At 48.0% G+C, this 17,272-nt stretch overlaps 1 protein-coding gene across 1 annotated transcript in view; it reads right to left on the bottom strand.

Annotated features, from left to right (window-relative positions):
• Positions 1 to 8,607, bottom strand: part of LOC116952398 (semaphorin-3D-like) — a 134,772-nt gene extending 126,165 nt beyond the window's left edge. Inside the window, exon 1 of the mRNA XM_032971746.2 lies at positions 8,465 to 8,607. The gene's annotated coding sequence lies outside the window, so the exon portion shown is untranslated. The remainder of the gene's footprint in view (positions 1 to 8,464) is intronic.
• Between the last annotated feature and the right edge of the window lie 8,665 nt (positions 8,608 to 17,272).

Here is a 17,272-nt window from a genome sequence, read left to right as displayed (position 1 = left end):
CGGCGGTGAGTGTCATCGGAGTGAGATCGCCCAAAGGCAACGACGAGCAAGCTGCTCGCAGCGCTGCCAGAAGGGCCTCCACTCAAGCGGCAGCTCTGGAGAGCCCGCATAGGAGGTGTTTTGGCCTACTCTTTCATGCTGGCCGAATGCCTCGGAAAAGGTGGGAGTAAACCGAAAACGAATTTCTCTGGAGCCGCTCTTTCTTTCCGATGCTGCGTCAGTAGCCGATGGTCGCGTACATTTAATGCAACTTTGGTGCGGTAGAACTGCTGTTATCCGCGAATATTAAATCAAGATCTTTGGCGACACTTGATTGGCAAGCGGTAGACGAGAACAAATAACGACTACAAAACTCAACACATCTGTTAATAACACCCCGGTGTTAAAAGGAAATATATACAACAGGCAACGTTTCGGGCAATGGCCCTTCGTCATTGCACATAGATCCGATTTTGTTTGACGCAATAACGTTTCTACGATTTAAAACTAAACTCAACAATTTTTTATTTTACCAGGTGAAGTCCACTGAGCTACGTAGCTCTTTTTCAGAAGCGACCCGGCCACAAATGGTAGCTCAGCGAAGTGGCTCATCACGTGGAAATGTATAGCAGCCAATTACTCTTAATTCGCATGATTCTAAATGCGGAGGGTAAACCGGAGGACCCGGAGAAAAATCCACGCGACCACGAGGAGAGAGAGACACACACGCAAACTCCAAATATACGGCAAGCGTCAGGTATGGGATCGAACCCACGACCTCCTCGTATACCAGTCGAGGCGGTGAACCACCAGAAACCATTCGCTTGGAGTCCGTCCGTCCGTCCAAGCGCCCATCTGTCGTGGACACGAGAGGTTGTGTGACCGCTGTCCGTCCCAGCGTCAGTCCCAGCGGCTGTAACCCGACACGTCTCCTCTCATTAAGATTTGTGTGTGTGTGTTTTTTTGCGTGCGCGCGTGTTTTTTTATTTTCTTGCCGTGTCATTTTTTTAACGAACCTCTTCGTTTAACTGTCGGCGGCGGTGGCGGCATGAAAAGAGAGCCGGAGGAATTTATAACGCAGCGTCGTAGTCGACGAGGTAAAGGTGCAGCCCTGTAATTGTCACGCTCACGTCACTGCTCTAGAGACTCCCCTGCCCCAAACCCCCCTCTACTAAAACTGATTTCGCAGCGTACGTAGCCAACCGTGCTAATCGAGAGAGTACTGTGACCTCATCTTCCATGGCGGCCCGGCATCTCGGAAGAGGTGGGAGTACAAAGGATTCACAGGCTGTTGGAGCAAGTGCTCTAAGAGAGTAGCACTTACAACAACCACAAGAGCAGCCGCCATTTGCCAGGAAGTGGCGGTGACGTTCATCACGGTGTCTGTGCCAGGCTAGGTGCACTTTGAGGCCACGTGAAGTGTTGAAGGCTCGCTGACAGGAGGTCACGGGACAGACCCAGGTGCCATGGTTTGGCTGACTGAGGTGACTGGCAGATGCACCAGCTGTGCCCACTACTGTGTCAACTTTCTGCACTATAGCCGCCTGGGGCTCCGCTCGTTGTTGTGAGCGTCTTCCTCCGCCCTCCGTTGTTGTTGGAGGACGACTGCCTCCAACGGCCCAGTAGCGGCGTCCTTCACGAGCTTCCTCCATAGTGGACGATCTTGACACCGCTGGTACTGGTATTTGGCAAGTCTACTGAGCTCCACATCGTTTTGTACCGCATCAGCTCCATCTCTTTTCCAGCCCGTGTCGTGCCTATTTATCCCCCTCTATTCAGCCAAACAGAAGCTGCCTGGGCATGCGGTTGCTGGGCATGCGGTCTACATGACCCAGCCAACGCTGCCTCGCCCACCGGAGGTGCTCACTGATGGGGCTGTGTCCAGATCTACCTACACTGCACCTGTCATACCCGACCTGCCGATCGACTAACTGTGGTGTGGACAGAGGCGGAGGGGAATTGAAGACACGTACACCGCGGTTTCAGCTGTCACATCGAGAGGTCCATTGCACCAGAGCAGCATCCCGTAGTTATTATATACACACAATTACAATAAATAATTGCACGTGTTTTTACAACCCTTTATTATCAATCCACCGCTGGATGAAGGCCAGGTTGCACCGAGGTGTTGTATGATCATACTTCTCCACGCCAGTCAGTGAGTGTGCTGGTGAAGTAGGTGGAACCCAGGTCGGGTGCAGACATTCACTCGCCACGCATGTCGCATGCGGTTGGGGTTCATGGCACACTGCGCTAACCATTGCGCCACCATCCCCTGCCACCCCGCATGTGCTCCGCTAGGGGGAACTCCAGACAGCTCCTCTACAAGGTGCTTTGTCCGCTCTTCATCAACGTCATGCCACAGGCACTGGCATTTATATTCATTAAAAAAAATGCTATTTTGGAATATGTCCAATTAACAAATTGACAAACATTTTAAACTAATACTTCGTTGAAATTGTTGCCTTGGGGCATACCACAAACGGCAACAGCAAGTATCCTAGGCCCGCTGGGGGGACATTACCCGTCCATCGGTCATTTTAATTAATCACAGCTACGAGCACAACCCCGAAGCCGCGGACCCATCATAAATCCAGCCACGCCATCGCCACGACTCGCCCTGGTCATTGCTCCGATGCTCTTCAGGGGCTGAGTCTGGTTAGTGTTGAATGGGCGCAGTGGTGCTGCTGGGCCCGTTTGGGGGGCCCGAAGCAGAAATGTGTGTTTGGACGCCCGACCGTTTAATGTATAAACTCCGAGTGAGACGATATATATGCAAAATATGCACAAGAGACAACTGCCGATCGAGCGAAATGAGAGAAATCTAGACAAAAATCAGAGCTGTATTTAGCCGGGAGGAAAGATAGAGAGATGGCAGACACGATAGAGAGGAGAGATATTAATTGGCGTGTTTGTGTTAATTGGCTCGGTACATTCACGAGGATCTCAATAGTGAGCTGACATTTTATTCGCTATTATAAATGTGGCTTGAAGCTTTCGTGACTGCAGGAATTCATACTCTTTGGGTCTTTCGGTAAAGTCACGTAGATCGTAAAGTCACAAAAAGTATTATAAATGTTTTCTATATTTATGAATCCAGGGACCCTCCCCCCCCCCCCCCCCCCCCCCGAGCGGATTGGGTTCCTGAGCTTTTGTTTGGTTTGTTTGGGGCCAAGCGCCTCCACTGAATGGGTGACCGCTGCTGAAAGGCGCTCAGGGGGCAAGGGAGTGCCCCCCCCAGCCCCCCCCCACCCCCCTCTCTCTCTCCCGGGTCGAGTTCAACCGATTTATCGACTTCCACCGAAGAGGGCCCCCGTGATGTGCGAGGCGCTACCTTTGACACGATACTTTAAATCTCAGTCGCCGTCAGGAACTCCGAGATTTACGTTCGTCTGATAAGAACACAGGGCACTGACCTCAGCGTCCCCCCCACCCCGCCCATTCAAACGTCACCGCGGTTCAACTTCCCCCGCCTCTCCCCCCCAATGCACAGCTCACAGTCAGCGCTCGATTGGCGCCACGGTGGCGAGATGTGAACTACTTCGCCTGGTACGCAGGACGTCGTGGGTTCAATCCGGACGCTGACACCTGCATATTTGGAGCGTGCATTCTCTCCCCGTGGTCGCGTCGATTTTTCTCCGGGTCCTCCGGTTTTGCTTCCACCATTTAGAATCATGCGAATTGAGTCATTGGCTGCTATACATGTCCACGTGATAAGCCACTTCGTTGAACTGTCGTTTGTGACCAGGTCGCTTCTGAAAAAGAGCTACGTAGCTCAGTGGGCCTTACCTGGGAAAAGAAGAATTGTTTAAATTAAAAAAAATTGGAGAGAGATTCCCTCCCCCCTTGTGATGTTTCTCTGTGAATGGTCGCGCATGCAGCTTAATGGATCTGGTCTGGCGCAGCGATGAGTGAATTTGAATGGATAGAATAACGTCGCGAATTATTTTCAGCTCTCGCGATAAAATTAGCAGCGGTGCGTTAACCGCAGGTATCTTGGACACAAGAGACACTAAATACGAGTGAAATGAAAAAAGCAGGACATCACGGAAGTATGTTACGCAGTATGAACAAAAGCATGATAAGTGAATTGCATGTTTAAGGAACATTGATGGCGCTTCGAGATGTCACTGCATAAAGGTAACAAAATAAGAAGTGGTGTGTGTATGCATGTTGAATTTCCTTCACAACCGGACGTAGCCATCCGTGCTAATCGAAGATGCGGTTGTGTAGGTTGGGAAACGCCCATTATCGTCATCAGCATTTGTTTTATATATTTTTATTTTTTATCAGCGATTTTGAATGAGTGTTTCTTGGGGAACGGTGTGTTTTACCACTAGCACTATTCATGACTAACCTTGCACAGGTTCGCCCACGTGGCTATCATGACCCCTTCAAGAGACGTGTCCTGCCCAAGCCCACTCACTTTATTTATTATTATTTTTACCGCCAACATATTTACTTTAGACTGGAGGAATCCGATGAGCTATGAAGCTCTTTTTTTCACAGATGTTGGTATTTATGTTGAACTTATTTCATGGTCTACGTAGCCAACCGTGCTAATCGGAGGTGCGGGGGGAACAACAACAACAACAACAGATGTCCAGTAGGGGCGGTAAGCGAGTCACAAAATAAACTTTGTCGCTACTGATGCCTGCCGTGGCTGGGAATACATCTAAGGGTCGCCAAGGTTCATGGCGCAGTTGCGCTAACCACAGCACCACCACTCCCACCCAAGGGCATCGTAATTATTTTTTTTTAATCGAAGAAATGTGGTTTGTAATATGGTGGCCGCTTGCAATGAGACGTTTAAACGATCAATCACTGCCGTTAATTGCTGCTGCCCACATTAAAGTGTCTCTCGGTGTACGGTTGTTTAAGCAGCCGGGAGTAATGAGTTTGTTACCACCCAAGGATTTTGACGTTCTCAGTTTGGCATTGCCTAGGGCCCCGCCAATCCAAACGGAAGCAGTTTAACACGTGGAAGACTTTCGCGGCCAATATCATCCATAATACAAGGGGGTTTTGGGTTAGATCGCGTAAGTATAAAAATGTGTCGTTAAACCAGCCAGATTTGGCCGTCGCCTGATGCAGCCAGTTGTAATTCCTGGCGAAACTTCGTACTCAGATTGTAAATGTTGTGGATTTGCTCCCCAACACACCGGTGTGCTGTACTAGTAACAAATTGGCACGTTCTGTTTACGTGACCAACCTTACTAATTGTCTGTGTCGGGTGGTGGCGGGATTAACGACACATTTATATATTTGCGTGATCTAACCCAAAAAAACTTGCATTACAAACGAAAGCATTCATCATCGGAACATTTCGAGACACACGGGGAGCGAGTATGCTGAACTTCTTTCGCACCGTACGTAGCCAACCGTGCCAATCGGAGGTGCCAATGGTTCGTAGTGCAGTCGACAGAGAAATACGTACAGGGGGGAGAGTGGTCTACAAATCATCACAAATTGCACCGCATGACCACGCGCGCGACCTTCACAAACCGGTTCAAATTCGACATTTCACTTTGCGCACCTTAAAACCGGCAAAAAAAGTGGAAAACATGTTTACATCAAGGTTTGAGTTGAGAGTGCACGGGGCACAATTGAGACTGACGGTTTGCTGAAAGCGTTTTAGAGTCCCGCGCGTTGAATCCCGAGGTGGTTTGAAGTCAAGTACCATATGTCGTCTGCATGATCATCTGGCCGATGTTTGCAGTGCAGTCGACAGAGAAATGCATACAGATGCACTTCAAGATAGACACGCTGCGAGAGAGACAACCTCAAACAATCGTATGCCGAGAGGGACTGCTTTTTTAAAAAAAATACATATGATAAATCAACAACCAACGCAGAGTAATTGTGGACACAGAGACCTCGGGGATTCCGCCCCAGAGGTTAAAGGTCAGCGCACCGAACGTGAAATCCAGAAGTCACCGGTTCTGTTCCAAAGGCGCGACTTCCTTAAAACTCCTAACCCCCCCCCCCACCCCCCGTGTGAGTACTCCCACCTCGTCGCGACGACGTCTGGCCAAACGTGGACAAGAGTCGGACAAGATCACTTCTCCAGGGGTTCTCTCGAACTCCGTCTAGCGGGGGTGAGGTTGGGGGGGGGTGCACCTTTCCGCCAGCATAGGGATGGGTGGCCAAGCGAGATCAGAGAGGAATGCTCTCTCCAAAACTTACCGAAATCAACAACAGCCTCTGGATGCGGCAGGGACGCCGAACATGCCAAGAACTCACGGTGGTGTCATTGTCGATTTCAAAAAGCACATTTCCACTGTTAATGTTTTCTTTACCATTTTACAATGTGTGCACTTCCAATGGAGTGCATCTGCTCTCTGCCTATCACACACACATCTATTGCTGCTGTTCTCTATAACAGTAAAACTAAAAACGGAACTCATATTCTTTGGTTCTTTCGGTAAAGTCACGTAGATTGAAAAATAATATTAAAAAAAAACACTCACGTCGTCTTTTCCTCTTTCTCTGCCTGATGACGACCGCTTGTGTTGCGATCGAAACGTCGTGAGATTTATTTATTTTATTTTCTATCTACGTAACTTTACCGAAAGAACCAAAGAATATGAATTCCTGCAGTCACGAAAGTTTTAAGTCAAAATAAAAAAAACGGAAATATATTTTTTTATTTTATGAGGTAAGGCCCACTGAGCTATCCGGCTCTATTTCAGAAGCGACCTGGCCACAAAGGACAGATCTGCGAAGTGGCTATTCGGGTGGAAATTTATCGCAGCCAAATACTCTACACGAGTGTTGTTGTTGTTTCTAAATGTGGAGGGGAAAAACCGATAGACCCGGAACAAAATCCATTAGACCACAGAGAGAGAGACATGCAAACTCCAAATATAGAGCAGCAGGTGTCAGGGTCGGGATCAAACCCACGACCTCCTGTATACCAGGCGAGGTAGTTAACATCTCCTAGCCACCGTGATGATGAGATAGAGAGAGAGACACGCAAACTCCAAATATACAGCAGCAGCAGGCGTCAGGGTCGGGATCGAACTTACGACCTCCTGAATACCAGGCAAGGTAGTAAACATCTCCTAGCCACCGTGATGATGAGATAGAGAGAGAGACACGAAAACTCCAAATATACAGCAGCAGGCGTCAGGGTCGGGATCGAACTGACGACCTCCTGAATACCAGGCGAGGTAGTTAACATCTCTTAGCCACCGTGATGATGAGATAGAGAGAGAGACACGCAAACTCCAAATATACAGCAGCAGGCGTCAGGGTCGGGATCGAACTCACGACCTCCTGTACACCAGACGAGGCGGTTCACATTTCGCCACCGTGGTGTCCATAACGGGCAGCATTGGTGTACCTAAGCTTAGGAAAGTTCACAAGTTCACTTCCCGAGTAAAGCCCATTGAGCTCGACAGTTCTTTTTTTATTACCAAGGGCGACTGGGCCAGCGAAGACGAGCGGCAGCAAAGGGCTACGCGCAAGAGTGAATCCCACGTCCGCCCGATTGGAACTCCTTTAGCACCGTGCGTGGCCAACCGCGCCCGATGGAGCAGTGTCTGTTACACCCATCGGCCTGTTACAGAGCACAGAGGCAATGGTCGAGCGAGACACTTTGAGACAGCCACGCGAATAGGGCCCTCGCATATTTATTATTTTGATCTTTGGTTCACAACCGAAAGGGCAGTGTCGGTGTAGAATTACATCACGTTCAACCCCGGTTCTGCGACCGCCCGCGCGTACTGCGACGGCGGATCACCGAAGCATTCCTTTCATACGAGGTCCGATGAAAAAGTGCACATACCGTGTAATTGTACCATAATTAGACAACCCCCCCCCGCCCCTCCCCAGCTAAGCCCAAATACAACATCCCATATCTGGAATTGTTACAATTCCTGGTTTTAAGTGGAAAGAATCAGGGGCTCAGGAGAAACGCAGCAGTTATAAACAGGAGGGCGGAGGAAATGTCAAAACTTTGCGTTGCAAAGCCGATGGACTCTAAGCCCAGACGTGCTATCCAAATGTTATGTCCAATTTTCCCCCCATAAATGAGGACTTTCCATTCCACTAAGCCTCAATGTGACAGTTGCTACTAAACTGTATACATGAAATCATCTTACGGTTTATATACATACGCACAGACAAAAATATATACTGGAGTAATCGACAATTATGATGTCTGCATGAGAACTTTGGAGGAGAAAAAACCCTCCTGTCATACGTTGGTATGAGAATTATCATTATTTTAAGATATATGAAAAGAGAGACAGTTCAGCAAAGTGTCAGCGCGCCTGCGTTTCTTTTTCATCTCGAGTGAGCACACGCAGTATAACAAAACAGAAGCATAGCGCGCGGTGTGATACTTCTCTCTCGAGCAACCTCAGGGTGATACAATGATCCAAACTCCCAACAAGCCATCGACGAAGACCGCGATGTCACAGAGCCGCCAACACACACCACGATGCCATCCACAACCGCGGTCCAACGGAGGCGTCCTTACCACGTGTCTCAACTCCTCACACCTTCTCTTCAGAGGAGCGCCGCGCCGCCACTGCTTCAAGGCACCATCGGGGTACTTTTGCTTCTGTGGGTTTTAGTTCTTTATTCTTATTATTATATCCACCCCCCCCCCTCTCTCAACCCCGCAGCACCCTCCCTCCCCCACCCCCCGTTTCCCTACCGCTACACAACTCTCATCACCACTGTGGAATTGACGCTCGAGTCGTCCTATCGCGGCTCGCCGCAGCCTCGGTTATCGATGGATCCGCGGGTGGGTGGAGGTGCTCGCTGGCGTTGGCGGCTCACGCACGCGCACACACGCACACACGCACGCGCACACACGCGCACGCAATCCCCTTGTGCTGGCTGGCCGGTTCGGCGCTCGCGACTTTTTAAAGAGTGGAGCCAGAAAGAGCGTGGACGTCAGTGACGGCGTGGATTGCAAAGGGTGTGTTCGGGGCTTCTGGCGGTGCTCGTGTGGGTGGGTGGGGTGGGGGTTGCGTGGCGTGGCTGGGTGGGTGGCTGGCTGGCTGGCCGGGTGGGTGGGTGGGTGAGCGAGTTCAGCGTGTGCGTGACTCGTCATGTTTACGAACCTTGGTGAGCGGTTGGCTACGTACGGTGCGAAATACGTCCTACGCACGTGTGCCAAATAAGTTCTACGTACGTGTGCGCGCGCGTGTGCGTGATAGCATCTTGAGCAGTGGCCAGTGATCGATGCCACTGCTCAATGAACACAGCGACCTGAGTTTGTGACCCCTAGCAGACTGTTGGGGAAAAGTGCTGTTAGCGAGCACCTATTAAAGCGGAGGTAGGTTGTGTGGCTTGCACCATGCATACCTGCCATTGTCGCCCCAGTAATGTTGTTTAACGCATTGCAACTGGGTATACTCGCTTTAGGTTGAGTCAACCTAGGGGAGGACCAATACATATTCTGATTCCAATTATCACTGACATTAGTCACGGCTAGAAATGTAACTCAGATCACTGGATTCAAAGTGCAATGTGCACACCACTGCATCACCACTACCCACGCATACATACTTAAACCTACACGTATACTGGTATAGATCTCTGCTGGTATAGATAACATAGTTAAAATGATGATTTAAAGCTTTCGTGACTGCAGGGATTCATATTCTTGGTTCTTTCGGTAAAGTCACGTAGAAGGGAAACAATGTGACTTTACCGAAAGAGCCAAGAATATTGTTAAAATGTTTAACGTGTTACAATAGTGGAATGGATAAAGGATGAGGTTATGGATTTTAGGGTTGGATATATTTAAACCGTACAGTCATAATGCTACATGCATCAATAAATAACAGGAGTCTGTTTAATGCTTCCAACAAAACCATGAATGCTTTATAAGCCCCCAATGCGTGGCCAAGTATTAGAGACATATAAAGTAGTGTACCTACAAAGAAGTACACGAAGGCCGCACTGCACAACTTGAGGTGCATTGAAATTCCATAAACAATTCGCACGCATGCACAGCGCTCGGCGGCACGTTTTTGTAACATCATTATTGGAAGCGTGTACACGGTGAGTTAATACCTGAAGAAAATATTGTTTGCAAAACAAGGCGACCTTCGGGACAGGTATTTTGCCCACACAGTTGCCATTTTTTCTCTTCTTCTCCAAAGTCCATATCATAATACCTCTGGCTGGGGCTACGACAAATCCGGAGACAGAGCGATGGCACGCGTGAAATTCCGCGCAATCAAAACATTTGCCAAATCGCTGGCGGTTATATTCAAGGAAAATATATCAAATGAAATGCCACGGGCTCGATAAAAAAAAGAACGTGAAAAAACATTTTAGATAAGAAGTAAAACTCCCCCACCCACCCACCCACGCTCCCACACACATTGCAGCACATAACCAATAGATTATAAACACTTTTCTGACACTCAGCGTAGGTTTTTTTTTTTGGGGGGGGGGGGGGTTTAGAACTTTTATTTTAACGACGATAAAAAATGTATTAAAAAAAGTTTTGCTCACTGAATTGCTGTCTTGGAAAGCTCAGACTGCGGATGCGATGACCCCCCCCCTCAACCTCCGCTTCCGTTGCCATTAAAGACTTCAGGAGAACTCTGCAAGCAAAACCAGCTCCGCGAATTTTCATCGGAGAAAATAACCGCCCCTTTGTTTGCCTGAGACATTTATTAATCATTTATCACCGGTTCTCTTCAACGATTAACCGAATTTATTCGAAGAAGCGCATTAAGTTTTGATTATTAAACCACGGACACGCATTTGTTTGCGAAGGCATGACATTTTTTTATTATTATTATAGATTGTAACAAAAAAATAAGCATCTTAAAGTGGTTATGGTTACTGGAGTAGAAACTCGCTTAAAATGAAACCGGGCCTCTTTGGAGTGGTCTAGTTGGCTCAGATTCTAGACGCATAACTAAAAAAAAAATCGCAATTGCAAAAATTGTTTTAAAAAGGCAATGAAAAGAAATAATAAATACTCTGCAATGCATATATATGCCCACTGCGCAAGTTAACGAGTTGCTTCAGTAGATATGCAACGTATGCAGCAACATACGCACACGCCACGTGTATCCACAAGCGCAGACGCACAGTAAGTTCGGTAACGTCGCGAGCGTTTGTGAAGAGACTCACATTCTGTGCGAAGGCATTCGCCACGGGAAGCGGACATGCAGTGAGCGCAACCTTCTTCTATACGACAGGAAACACAACTATAAACTTTTTTTTTAATTTTATTTTACCAGGTAAAGGCCCCCTGAGCTGTGTAGCTTTTTTTTCAGCGGTGACCCGGCCACAATTGATAGCTCCGTGTAGTGGCTTATCACCGTGTTGAAATGTAGAGCAGTGCAATGCTCTAGACGCATGTTTCTAAATGTGGATATAAAAACCGGAGGACTCAGAGAAAAATTCACACGAGCACGGGGAGAACATGCAAACCCCAAATATGCAGCAGGCGTCAGGTTCGAAATTGAACCCACGACCTCCTGTATACCAGGCGAAGTAGTTAACATCTCCTAGCCACCGTGGCGTCTCCAGACCAGACTACACAACCATTCTCAATCTTGATTACGGTGGGGTTGGCACGAGAATGACTGCACGCAAGCTATCTCTCTGAACACCCCAGATCAAAATAAAGTGCCCTGACATCCTGAGCCAGGCAGAATTCAAGCTTGGGTACGATATATATGTGCGTGCGTATACAGAGTGGCCCAAAAGTCAAGACACATGAGGTTATTATGTTTATTTTAACAAATCACGTATGACTTGCTTTTATTTGAACAAATGTTCAAACTTACTCCCATTAACGTTAATGCACGCATGCATTTTCTTTTGAAGTGATTTTAGGACTTTTTTCATGAAAGATTACAGCTGTGTAATCTTTGAACGTTAATACATAATGTTTGTTATCTCGATTAATGAAGGGCTCTGGTCGAGTTTTGGAACACGGCGGATTTAAGGTGACCCCGCAAGAAGAAGAGAATGGTATTTTATTAACGACAATAGATCAAATATTAACTTCAAGAATGAACAATTAAAATGTTTTAAAGCCGGTGGTAAAATAAATTAAAGAATCCTATGTGTCCTGACTTTTGGGCCACCTTGTACATGAGGCAAAAAAAACGGACCCACGTGCTTTGGAATGTTTAATGAAAGCCCCTGTGCTGGATTACGAGAAGGTTCCACATCTAGTACCCATGTCACATTCATCAAATTCTCAATTAAAACCGATTCCTGAGCTGGCTAGGTGGCTCAGCACTGAGCTGCCCACCACCGAGAATCTGGGTTCAAATCCAGGTTGCTGCCTCTGAATAAACCGAGTTTTCAAGCGCATCTTAGAAAATCTGCGCACTCTTTCTGCTGTTGCTCCATAACATTTATCAATGCCTCAGCGAGTATCGAAGATGCCCACTAAGAAGCAAAGGCAAAAAGCTCGCTGGCGAACATTCCATTTGTGCAGCAACAGGCGCATTACAACAATGGCTCAGAAGTTAGCAGCACTGAGCTAGTACTGCTGCCATTCTGGGCCCGAATCCAGGCGGCCGCCTATGGATAAAGCAGGTTCTGACGTGTAGTTAGTCCACCACGTGACCACACGCAACAATAAACCCCCATCACATTAGATGTGGTTCTGCACTTAAGGTGGTTACATTATATCTCTGGGAATGAAAACGTTGGTCTGATTGTCATGCGACGAGCAATAGTCTCATACGCAGAGCGGGTGGGCAAGTGCTGCCCTCTGCTGTTATGTGGACCAGAGGTCACTTGAAAGGCTCTCAGATGTAGCTCTGTGATGTCCGCTTCCGTGGGCCGTTCGCTAATGCGAAGGGGTGGCACCACTCTGCGAGAGATCCGAATGGAACCTTCGGCTCATGATAGCACATCGAGATGAAATTGTGGAAACCTTTTTGTTATCTATTTTTATGCCCACGATACAAACACAGTAATTGTTATTTGATGTATCCATGAAAGACTCACCGCGTGTAGAAGTTGACTACGCTCTATACAAATAAAATGCGAATTGTAACTTTAAAAAAAAATGTAATGGACCAGACGTAACAAACAACATGATTAAATATGAGATGGGCATGACAAAGGAGACAAAATTACCCCATCCTAAAGTAAACTCGGAACTCCGAATGGTGGTAACTCATTACATTTCACGGGGAGCTACTTTTTTAAAAAAAAATTGCTAGTATCTAAAACCGAAGACACCAAGATTAGAAATGTCCTCAAGAACCAACTTATACCACTATCACACGCCCGAGAAACTGCCATTATTGCCTATTGTGCAGGGAGAATTCGTCGATATGGGAAAGCCCCAGGACTGAGCAATGCCGAGGGGTTGCTGTTTCATTGAAATGAAGTTCTGTATTGAGGTACCCTGACGCGCTTCTGTGTCGAGGAGAGGCTTTGAGCGAGCAACGCCATCGCACCTCCGATCTCGTTTTCAGTTTTGACATCAGATTCCATCAAAATGTTTAAACCGTGAGCAGGCCCATGAAAAAAAAAAGAATCAGAGAAGGAAGCAACACACCTCAGAATCATAATCGTTCAGAATTACAAAAAAATCCGTATTCATCCTGGAGAAATCCGATGAGCTATGAAGCTTTTTTTTACAGATGTCCAGGAATCGGATTGAACATTAGGGAGGAACGATGTTGAGGAAGAGAGGTGAAGGGTGTCCCTTCTTCATGGTCTCACTGACGCCAGAGACAGTGGTCCAATGAAAAGCGACAAAATTAACCCCCAAAAAACCCGAGTGTCCAACACAACAAAGGCTCCTTTGCACCACCCTCCTTTTTTCCACACGTTTTGATGAGCACCCCTTCGACCCAACCCATTTCCTCGCGCATGCTTAACGGATGTCCCTTCACCACCTTTGATGGCACGGCGACGGCTGGGGGGGGGTGGGTAGGGGCGGCGGGCGGGAGGGCGGGGGGGCAAAGGTCACGCTGACAGCTCCCACGACCCTCGTGACCCCCCCGCCCCGCCGTGGTGTCAGCCACACGCTGGACCTTCCCATCGCGTCTCTCGCAACGCGGTCAGCAGCCGCTACTGCTCGTCGCCGGCCCGGCGCCGGACGCAGAGCGACGACCGAAGCGAGCCAGAAGCAATCCGAGCCGCGGGATGTTGCCGGGGCTGCTGCGAGGGAAGGAATCGATCAATCGCTGTCGTTTTTATTTGGCCAGGTGAGAGGCTCTTGAGATTATTTGGAGCCTAGGGTTTGGGTAATGATACCAGCGCACAGTGAATCTTGACCATCTGTTGTAATTAACAAGAGTAGGTGGAACACTTTGGTTAATTCCCTAAATACATGGCTGCTTTTTGGAGAAAAGCCAATGATTGCTTCCATGTGCACCTGTTCAGAGACGATCGAAATGACCGCTATACCACCTGCCTACTGCTGTGGTTAGGTATTTTAAGACTATAATATATAACACTATTTTATCAACATAATGACTATTACATTTTTAGCCTGAAGCATGAAAGATATATAAGCGTTGTTTTCATTTTCAATTCGATTTGTAAAATGTCCACACATCTTTTTTAAAACATTATTTTACGAGTCACAATTTGATGATGATGCCAGTGAATTAATAAAATCTGTACAGTCGTAGTGGTAGTCGTTGTTGTGGTGATTGTAGTTCACATTTCAGTTTCTGATGTGCGCTCCTGGTAACTCAAGTGAGAACAGTTCCGTGTTTATGAACCTACTCACTAGAGTGGGGTATCAATGTCCCTACTTCTTCCGTCGCTTATGTACAAACACCCCGAATGAACGTGTTGTTAGTGTTGTTGTTTTTACCAGGAAAAAAAAGTTCAGTACTCATTAAATATGAAATGCATCATCTTCCTTGAACCCTGAGGTTTTCAATATTGCTAGGCAGGAAATTCACGGGTGCTTTTCCGAGGCACCCGAGTTCAAGTTGCTATTCACAGCCTTGACAATTTACAGCTCACTGGTGACGCAGATGTCGACAGAGGCAGCCACTATATTTGTCAACGCAAACTATTTGTCAATGCGTATCATTCGTCCCTTCTGTGGTGTCTAACCGGCCACATGGCTGCAGCTGTAATGACGCACAGTAACAACAACAACAACAAATGTCAAGGTAATTAATTGCTCAAATAGGGAGATGAGGCGGTCCCCATCTCCCCTGGTGGACAATTGCACATTCCTATGGCCGGGGGGTCAAGTTTATCGATAGGAGAACTGCCATTGACTTGCCCACACTGTTGACTTCGCCAGTAAAAGGTGCACTCGCTTTATCCATCCCCGGGGGGATGATGTGCCGAGGAGAATGTGAGCTCGCAACCTTCCACATGCGTGCCGCTTGCTCTTCCACTGAGCCACCTGGCCAATATTTAACGCAAGAGCTGGAAAATATTACTTGAGATTTATGCCATATTAAAACTCGGCAAGGTTACGATTTCCTTATTATATAACAAGGATAAATAAATAAATAAACACGCACACTTTCATATGTGCCGTGTTGTTATTTAAGTTGACAGAGACATTCTGAAATTGCAAGCCTAAATTACATTTGAAAACCCAAAACTTCGTGTCAAAAGCAATTTGATTATTTTTTACAGTGTCATCATTTAGACTCGCGCTGGATTTACATACCATGATTTCTGTGCAGTTTAATTTCAAAACCAAGCTGGTCCCCAACATGCAGCAAAGTTAAGCACGTTAAACCGTCGCTTGACAATGCCAAGTCTTTGACGAGATCCTCTGCTAAGTGGACAAAAGAACGTTAGAAAATAACTCGTGGTCAGAGACAGCGGTCGGTAAGCAGTAAAAGTAGCGATGGAAATTCCGACCGCCGGCTCAAGTTTCCATGGACACAAAATTCTTAAACCTCTTTTGTGAAACTAGAACTTAAGGTGAAAAAAAGGAAAATTAAAACCTGACACCATAAAATGAGAGGCATGGGGGGGGGGGGGGGTGAGAGGGAGGAGGGAGGTAACGCGTGCTTTTTTTTTGCAGACGGACATCTCACGCTGTGCATATCGCTCTTGTCTCAAACGTTTCAGAAATATTATACAGATGGCTGTTTTGCATGACGGAGCCCGTGATGACGACGAAGATTACGATTTATAATAATAATAACAGCGCTGATGATTTCATTGACTTGTGACACGCTCCGCGGGTGATGTCATCCGGCCATCAACAATGAGCGCGCTGTGTTAAGCCCACGGAACGCACGATCGAAATTGACTTTTTTTCTAATCGATGACGGCCGCGCGATTATTTCTGATGGATCTTTTAAGGGTGTCACTTGCCTCGACGATAATTACGGTGACAGCCGCAACATCTGCAAATGATTCAATTTCTCCCCCCTGCCCCCCGCCCGCTCCCTCCCCCATCATTCGCGACGTGTTTCACGCGGCGCTACTGAAGTCACAACATCAGCAGCAGCAGCGGCGTGGACAACGCGGAGCGAGCTCCCCTTCCAACTCGACGTGGGTTTGCGAACCAGCGTGCCACGGTTACCTCGCTCGCTCGCTCGCTCAACCGGTCCCGCGGAAGGAATGCGATGGAAATAAAGACGCGAGCCAAGTTGAATTTTTTCACAGTGGCCAGGCGTCCGCCGCTTGCTTGATCATCGAGATTCGTAATTAACCGCGACGCGACCTGGCTTTGACCGGCCCAGGTATTCCTGTGAACGAGCGAACGAACGCCTTCTCACCAATATATCCAATGCGCCGTTTGTGCGTTTTGAATGTGAATGTCTTTGTTTTTTTTCCCGCATGTTGCGTGATCCGAGTTCAATTTGCGCTCGCGGCCAACACCAAGTGACTATTATTTGAACCGGTCCCGGACCACCCCTAGGTCGACTCAGCCTCAAATTAATACCTGGTGCGGTGTGTAATACCGGGCGCGGTGCTGGACACCCACCCCCTCGTGTGCCGGGACCGGCCTTCATAGGTGCTCGCTAACAGCACTTGCCCCAAGAGTCTGTTACAAGCTATTCGGGGGATCTTTGTCTTTGGTGTGGGGGGGGGGGGCGGGGGACGGTGGTGAGGCGGTTATCGTATATCACGCCGCGAACCTGGCAGCCTGGGCTCGATTCCCAGGCATGGCGAGCATCGGCGGCGAATGGAATTTTCGCGTGTCCTGGACCTCACCCCCACCCCCCCAGGTCGACTGATTCATTATCTGGTGCGGGGGGTCTGTGTGTGTGTGACCGTTAACGCTGGGGAGACAAAGACGACCGGGCGTGGTCGTAGCCGCAGGGCCTCCTCGTGTGCCGTTCCGGTTTCAGCAATAGGTGCTCGCTAACATATTGACGGCGGTGTTTTTTTTTAG

Source organism: Petromyzon marinus, chromosome 46 (genome assembly GCF_048934315.1).
Source record: "Petromyzon marinus isolate PM22_M1 ecotype Great Lakes invasive population chromosome 46, UKy_Petmar_22M1.pri1.0, whole genome shotgun sequence".
Lineage (NCBI taxonomy): Eukaryota > Metazoa > Chordata > Hyperoartia > Petromyzontiformes > Petromyzontidae > Petromyzon > Petromyzon marinus.
Note: the sequence above shows the minus strand (reverse complement) of the source record. Positions and strands in the feature narration are given on the sequence as shown.